We start from the raw sequence: 8,784 nt of genomic DNA, 5'->3' as shown, positions 1-8,784 counted from the left end.
TTTAGTTTCCTACACTGGACAAAGTGTTGATAGGGAAAAAAACCAGAACACAAAAAGCACAATGTAGACTGGCCCCAAGAAGATAACTTCAATGAGATGTGCCCTGTTAGAGACTGGCTCAAATAAGTACTTGATACTTCCCTCAAACTTCAGGGACTCCTACAACTCCAGATCTCTTCCCATTCTCTCTCTTCATTTTATGTTAATTATTGTAGTATTCACTCTGTGCCAGACACTGTTGTAAGCATTTTGTCTACATGTATAATCATACAGGGTATGTACTATTATTTCCACATTTTAAAATTGGGAAACTGAGGCACAGAGGATCAAGTAACACGTCCAAGGTAACACAGACTAGTTAGGGTCGAAGTCATTCAAATGCTGGTGGTTCAATTCCAAGGACCATGGCCCTGGCCACCATGCTGTCCTACTGCTTGAATTTTATACAATGAGAATGTGTATGTATTTGGGGATCTCCTTATCTTCACCCATAACCATATCCTTTCGATGCTAGACTCTCCTCATGTGATATTAATCCAGTTCTTTCCAGCTCCTTCCGTCCCTCTTCTCGGAGGCTCCTTCCCCGCATGTATGCTCAGTTGACCTCCATTCTTAGAAAGCAAAATTACTAAGGCGCTCTCTGTTCCCTTTCTTCACCGCCAAACTTCTTGGAACATTCATCTGAGTTATTCCTCATAGACACCTGAACACCTTTCAGTCAGGTTTCTATTTTGAGGCTCTACTGCAAACACGTTCTCAGAAGCCACCTAAGGCCCCGTAATTACCACCATCTGGTGGCTTCTTTGCAGCTCCTTTGCCAAACATCTCTGCTGGTTTGACTCTGTGGACCATGCTCTCCTTGCAAATCCCCTGCTCCCTTGAGGGTTACGACACTGTGACCTCTTGCTGATGCTCTTTCCTCCCAATTCTCTCTTGCTTCCTGTGCTCACCTAGCACTCCTGGCCCACTTGCCCACGAGTGGGTGTTCTCCGAGAGCCTTCCTCTGCTCTCCCCTCCTGTTTGCTGCGCCTGCTTCCCCTGATGATCTTGTCCACATCCACAACTTAAATGACTACCTCCCTTTGCATCTCTATTTCTAGTTCCAGCTCCCTCTGACATCTACATCTGCATTTCCAACTCCATCTGGAGACTCAGTATGTTGCAAAGTAAACCCAGGTGTATCCCCCAGAACTCTCCTTCCACCTGGTAGGGCCTCACTATCAATTGAATACCTCTAGGATCAATGCAATTTTAATTCTGCCTATAAGAACTATCAGCTAAAATGGTGACTCATTGCTAATAGCTCCCTATTAATGTAAAATAAAATTAATAGGGAACATGAAGTATAAATATGAATCAGATGGAGAAAGAACAGTTCATATTTTATATCGGCTGTATTATGACTAACCAGGACACACTTTCATGTACTGTTGATGTATTCATTCCTTTTCCTATCCATGGTTTCAAAAGAGCCATCATATTTTACCCTATTGTGTAAATTCCACAGATTCTTAGATTGTCCCCAGGATTCTTCAGATGAAAGTTTAGGGGCTCCTCCCTTTCAAACAGCACATTTGAGACTGTTTTCTCTCCTTTGATTAAGATCATGTATAGTGGATCAGAACCTTGACTCCAGCAACACTACAGCTTAGCAGCAAACTAGAAGAAACTGGAAACTGTTAAGAATCATCTCTTTTGGGGTTTCCCTGGTGGCGCAGTGGTTAAGAATCCACCTGTCAGTGCAGGGGACACGGGTTCGAGCCCTGGTGTGGGAAGATCCCACATGCCGCGGAGCAACTAAGCCCATGCACCACAACTACTGAGCCCGTGCTCTAGAGCCCGCGAGCCACAACTACTGAGCCCACGTGCCACAACTACTGAAGCCTACACAACTAGAGCCTGTGCTCCGCAACAAGAGAAGCCACCGCAGTGAGAAGCCCACACACCACAATGAAGAGTAGCCCCTGCTCACCGCAACTAGAGAAAGCCCACGTGCAGCAATGAAGACCAAACGCAGCCAAAGATAAATAAGTTTATTTTAAAAAAAAGAAAAAGAATCATCTCTTTTGGCACAACAGAAAGCCATAGAATACAATTGGAAAGAGATCTTTAGGCAAACAAAACTCATCCAAAACAGACAGTAGATTAACCTCTTTGTTAAGATTTCCAAGAATGGACACATGTCCTTCCTTGGTAACTCATTCCCGCAATTAGACAATTGTTACAGACTCTCAGAACTAAGAGTAAGAGGCATAAATTGCCTGCAGAAATATTTAAATGTGTTTTGGTCTCATGTCCAAGGGATCTGTTTCAGAACAACTGAGCCAAGCTGGCCCGCTTATCCTCTCCCTGATTAAGCAAAGATTGATGATGTTTTTGTGGGCATGTTCTGAGGAAGCTCTGCATGTTCTGTTGACCCCTGCAACATAGACCAGGGAACAAACCATCCTGAGGGCAGGATGAATCATAAGTCCTGGCACGCAGTGAGTCCATTAACTCTCTGAGTGAGAGAGCAAGCACAAGACAAGGGGAGCAGGGCAGGAAGGGCCAAAGGAAGTGGCTCAGGAATAATTCAGATTATCAAACATTACCCTGAAGGGCACGGGGATGATAGGGACACTGAAGAGGTTAACAAACAAGTGGATGGGGAACCTGGTCAGTAAATGAAGACCCTCTCAAGTGGGCAGGCTCTAATTAACCTTTTAATATTTCCCTTCATGGCATCACTCTTTGTGACACAAACCCTCACAACCCTGTCCCCAGGCCTTCCTCCACAGTGGAGAAAACCAGACCATGTGGAGCCCTGCCTCTCATTACTGGTTTTACCTAATTTGCATCTGGTTTTTCTGATTATACTGCACTTGCCATAAGATGGAATCTTTGCCAGGGAAACCAGTAACGGAGTTTGCACAGCATCTTGACTGGGATCTTTATCTCATTTGGTCAGTGTTCGAGTAAGTTCTTGGCCACCCTCACTTCTGTGGTTAAAAGTGTAAATCGTCACATAGGTTTGCCTGTTATCTCACCTTTTTCTCCCTCTTTCTCTTTATATGCATTTAACTCTGTTTTTCTCCTCCTTAACGGTAGTCTCTTCTCACTTCCTATAGATTATCCCCCTAAGCAAGGTTGCCCACTGTACAAATGCCTTGCCCATAGTGGGCATTTAACAAACATTTCATGAATGAAACAAAGAATGACTACCCTAATCATACCATCAGTTATGTCTGTACTCTTGCTGCTTTCTTTCTCAGCAAGCATCAGATCAATCCCTCATGGTTGGCCAACTTTTCACAGGGAGGCCTTGGGTTCTAAATCTCTGTAAACATAATAGAGATTTTCTGCTTTTTCATTTCTCCCTCCCCCAACCCCTGACCAAATTCAACATTCAGGAAACTCATACTGGAAGATGACAGGCCCTTTCCTAGACTCTGTCTTCCAGAATTGCTTCCAGGAAACAGAGCTGTGCCCAGCCTCTGGATGCCCAGGGTATGTCTGTCTTTCTAAGAGGAGGTCAAGTCAGTTTGGTAGTCTGAGTTCTCACCTCCAGAAGCCTGACTCTACTGGCTTATTCACAGATACATGGCCTGTTTTCCTCAATATATCACAGCCTGGAGCACGGCGGAAGGTCACAAGAAATAGGCAAGAGGAATAGTTAACCATCCTAGACAGAGTTTCCCAAGACCTACCAGCATGAAGTTACAGAGTAAAGAACACACACTTCCTGGGGGTCATCCTTGGGGATCAGCAGCCCCCATGTCTGACCTCTGGTCAAGGCTCCTACTAGACCTCAGCAGAGAACCCGAATTCTGACCCCTGATCTATCACCAACCAGCAGTGTGATCCTGGATAAGCAGACCCTGGGTCTGTTTCTTCTTCTGTGAAATGAGCACAAATATAATTTTCCCACTAAGACATAGAATTACTGTGAAAACCAAAATGACACAAAATCAGAGCCTGGTTTAAATGAAGCAACAGAGGTTATAAAAGGAAAACGATTTGTCCAAACTTCTACAGCTTTTTTTGGAGTCCCACCCAACCTAAACTCCCCGCTTCAACTGTTCTGAGGGCCCCAGACTCCCAGCTGCTTCCACTGCTCCATGCTGTAGGTGAAAACACTGAGGAAATGATAATGTGCTGGGTCTGATATATTACTATTATTATTATTATTTATAATCCATAAAAAGATTGTTGAGAGTTCTTGTCCTATAATAGTGTGGCTGATTTATATGCTCTTACCTTCCTTAAAAATAGAAATGACAAAATTTAATCATTACAAAACCAAATTTTTTATGCCTCCGGCTTTATTTTTTGGTATCAGACAAAATAACAACAAAAAACTTTCCTCTCAGGTTTTGAAGCCTGTTTCCTCCCTCCATAGCTCCACCTGTGTGTAGACACTGTGGTTCCAAGAAGACTCATATCTGTTTAAAAATAGAAAGTACTGCCTACCTTCTCCCCACCCAAAATCCTTCATGGACTTTGGCCTGAGTCCATTGAAGAATGGGCAAAGAGTAAAGGTGGAATTCTTGGTGGGAGTTGTGCAGGGTGATCCAAAAGGTGAAAAAAAAAATCTGCCAGCTTGCACAATTATTAAAATGAGAAAACAAAGGGCGGGTGGGGGGGACAAAACATCTGGGGATGATAAGCTAACTCGGGAATTAAAAAAAAAAAAAAAAAAAAAAACCAAAACTGTTGTCCAGAAAGGAGCATAGCACTTCAAAACAGATGTTTTGCTTGAAATTTTCCAGAATGGAATAAATGAGAGAGGAGAAGCAAGACCAAGAACTGGAGCACACACTGGCCCTCCAAGAGTTAATGTGCATTTTGAACATGCACAGGTCCTTCATTTTTCACTTCCAAATTCTATCCCTTCAAAACTCCCTTATTTGTCCATGCCACATCCCCAGGTGCAGGGAGAGGTGTGCTTAGTAGCCAACTCCAGAAAAAAAAGGCACACCTATGGAAAACAACAAGCCAAAGGCAAGTCTCCTTTGATAAGAAAATGATTCCGGGTTGGGGAAGGAGGGAAGAGCTACATAGAACCGGTGGCGCCCCCTGGAATAACCAAGTTACAAACACAACTCAGGAACCAAGTTGGAGATCCAAAAGCAGGAAAAGTGGTTGAAGTTCCCTGCTCCTTTCTGTTATCTAACCTGGGAGTTAAGCATGTGCACTGGAGTAAAAGTTGCGAAAGTCACAGACGAAAGTGTCACTGAAGATAAGATAAGGAACAACATGCAGAGCTGCAACGTTAACCTACAGCCGAAGGAGGCACTGTGTGCTGTATAGGAGTGTTCACAGTGAAGGGTTTTGAAAGTTCAGAACAGGACTAAACAAGTCATAAATGATCTTTTTCCTTCCAGGTTTATTGAAATATAATTAACATACAGCACTGTATACATGTTTAAAATGTACAGCAATAATGATTTGACTTACATACATCATGAAATGATTATCACAGTAAGTTTAGTGAACATCCATCATCTCATATATTGATAGACACAAAATTAAAGAAATAGAAAAAAAGTTTTTCCTTGTGAGAACTCTTAGGATATACTCTCTTAACTTTCATGTATAACGTACAGCAGAATTAATTATATTTATTATGTCGTACATTACATCTCTAGTACTTATTTATCTCATAACTGGGAATTTGTACCTTTTGAGTGCCTTCATCCAATTCCCTCTCCCCCACTCCTTTGCCCGTGGTAACCACAAATCTGATCTCTTTCTCTATGAGTTTGTTTGCTTGTTTGTTTTCAAAGTATAATTGACCTTCAACACTATGTTAGTTCCTGTTATACAACATAATGGTTTAATACTTCTATACATTTTAAAATGATTACCATGATAAGTCTAGTTACAACATATCACCATACAAAGTTTTTACATAGTTACTGACTATATTCCCACATTGTACATTTCATACCTGTGACATTTATTTTGCAACTGGAATTTTGTACCTCTTAATCTCCCTCACCTATTTCTCTCCTCCTCCACCCCCATCCCCATCCCCTCTGGCAAGCACCTGTTTATTCTCTGTATCTGTATCTCTGTTTCTGTTTTGTTACGTTTGTTCATTTGTTTCATTTTTTAGATTCCACACGTAAGTGAAATCATACAATATTTATCTTTCTCTGTTTGACTTATTTCACTAGGCATAATACCCTCTAGGTCCATCCATGTTGTTGCAAATGGCAAGATTTCATTATTTTTTATGGCTAAGTAATATTCCATTGTATATATATGGCATTTAGGTTGCTTCCATATCTTGGCTATTGTAAATAATGCTGCAGTGAACATATGGGTGCATGTATATATATATAATTTTTTAATTATTTTTTTGTGGTACGCAGGCCTCTCACTGCTGTGGCCTCTCCTGTTGCAGAGCACAGGCTCCAGATGCGCAAGCTCAGTGGCCATGGCTAACAGGCCCAGCCACTCCGCGGCATGTGGGATCTTCCCTGACCAGGGCACGAACCCGTGTCCCCTGCATCGGCAGGCGGACTCTCAAACACTGCGCCATCAGGGAAGCCCTATATATTTTTGAATTAGTGTCTTTGTTTTCTTTGGATAAATGCTCAGGAGTGGTATTGCTGGATCGTATGGTAGTTTCTATTTTAAATTTTTTGAAGAATCTCCATACTGTTTTCCATAGTGGCTACACTAATTTACATTCCCATCAAAAGTGTATTAGGGTTCCCTTTTCTCCACCTCCTTGCCAACACTTACTTGTTGCCTTTTTAATAATAGCCGTTCTGACAGGGGTGAGGTGATACCTCATTGTGATTATGATTTGCATTTCCTTGATGATTAGTGATGTTGAGCATCTTTTCACATGCCTGTCAGCCATCTGTGTGTCTTCTTTGGAAAAATGGCCATTCAGATCCTCTGCCCATTTTTTAAAAATTGGGTTGTATGTTTTTTTTTATGTTGAGTTATATGAGTTCTTTGTATATTTTGGATATTAACCCATTATTGATATATCATTTGCAAATATCTTCTCCCATCCAGTAGGTAGCCTTTTAGTTTTGTTGATAGCATCTTTCACTGTGCAAAAGCTTTTTAGTTTGAGGCAGTCCCATTTGTTTTTTCTTTGCTTTTGTTTCCCTTGCCTGAGGAGACATATCCAAAAAAATATCACTAAGACCGATGTCAAAGAGCTTACTGGCCATGTTTTCTTTTAGAGGTTTTATGGTTTCAGGTCTTCATTTAAGTCTTTAATCCATTTTGAATGTATTTTTGTGCATGGTGTGAGAGAGTAGTCCAGTTTAATTCTTTTGCATGTAGTTGTCCAGTTTTCCCAACACCCTTTATTGAAGAGGCTGTTTTTCTCCCATTGCATATTCTTGCTTCCTTTATGATAGATTAATTGCCCATGTAAGCGTGGGTTCATTTCTGGGCTCTCTATTCTGTTCCATTGATCTATGTGTCTTTGTACCAGTACCATGCTGTTTTGATTACTGCAGCTTTGTAGTACAGTTTGAAATCAGGGAGCATGATATTTCCAGCTTTGTTCTTCTTTCCCAAAATTGTTTTAACTATTCAGGGTTTTTTGTTTTTCCATACAAATTTTAGAATTATTTGTTCTAGTTCTGTGAAAAATGCCATTGGTATTTTGGTAGGGATTGCACTGAATCTGTAGATAGCCTTGCATCATGTGGTCATTTTGGCAATAGTAATTATTCCAGTCCATGAACACAGTATGGGTTGTGAATGATTTTAAGACAGTCATGGCTACAGTATAACAATATTTCTATTCAAGCATCCTTTAGCACCATGCAGCTGTGGGAAAACTTAATTGACCTGACCATGTTTTCTTATATAGTTACTAAGGCAGGTCTTTCATGTTCCAATAAATATGTGACTCCAGACTAGCACTGTCCAAGAGAGATATAATGGGAGTCACATATGGAATTTAAACTTTTCTAGTAGCCACATTTTTCAAAAGGTAAAAAAAAAAAAGGCAATGTATTGTATTTAACATGATATATCCAAAATATTAGCATTTCAACATGTAATCAACATTAAAAAAATTAAATATTTTACTTTTTTTTGCACTAAGCCTTCAAAATTTGGTGAGTATTATTCACTTACAGCACATCTCAGTTTGGACTAGCCACATGTCAAGAGCTCAGTAGCCACATGTGACTAGTGACTGCCACATTTAAACTGTCTAGCACAGATCTAAACTGTCACCAGTTTGACATAATGATTTTCCTTTAACCTATTATTTTTTGAAAACTGTACCTTAAGCTTATTGCAAGAACTGCTGACAGTGTTTCATCTAACCTATCACAGAACATAATACATATCTTCAGCTGAAGCAAAACTAAATTTTACAGAACAATGAAAATTTGGTGGCACTCCTATTAAAGAGTCACAGTATGTCAGTGTGTCCTGACATACCTATTAGGAGCCACTGGTATAGTGAGGGAAGGAGGGGTTGAGGAGGAAACAAAATGTTTCTAAAAAAAGATTCAACCCAAAATTGTCAGAATGTCTCTTTGATGTCTTCAATAATAAATTGTCAACCTAAAGCACTTTGGAGCATCTGGTTCAACCTCCTTCATTTAATAGAAATAGAGACCCAGAAAAGTTAGTGTCTGGTTCAAGGTCAGCAAGAAGCTAGTGCCAGGACTTAATGTCTAATAGAACACTGAGGGTTTAATTTAGATCAGGAGAGTTAAAGGATGAGGAAACTATATAAATGTATAATATATGTGATGTGTGTATAATTATACACATTTTAGGCTTATTTTAAAAGTATGAAGGCAGAGTGCA

This window comes from Mesoplodon densirostris, chromosome 1, assembly GCF_025265405.1.
Source record: "Mesoplodon densirostris isolate mMesDen1 chromosome 1, mMesDen1 primary haplotype, whole genome shotgun sequence".
Classification (NCBI taxonomy): domain Eukaryota; kingdom Metazoa; phylum Chordata; class Mammalia; order Artiodactyla; family Ziphiidae; genus Mesoplodon; species Mesoplodon densirostris.
Note: the sequence above shows the minus strand (reverse complement) of the source record.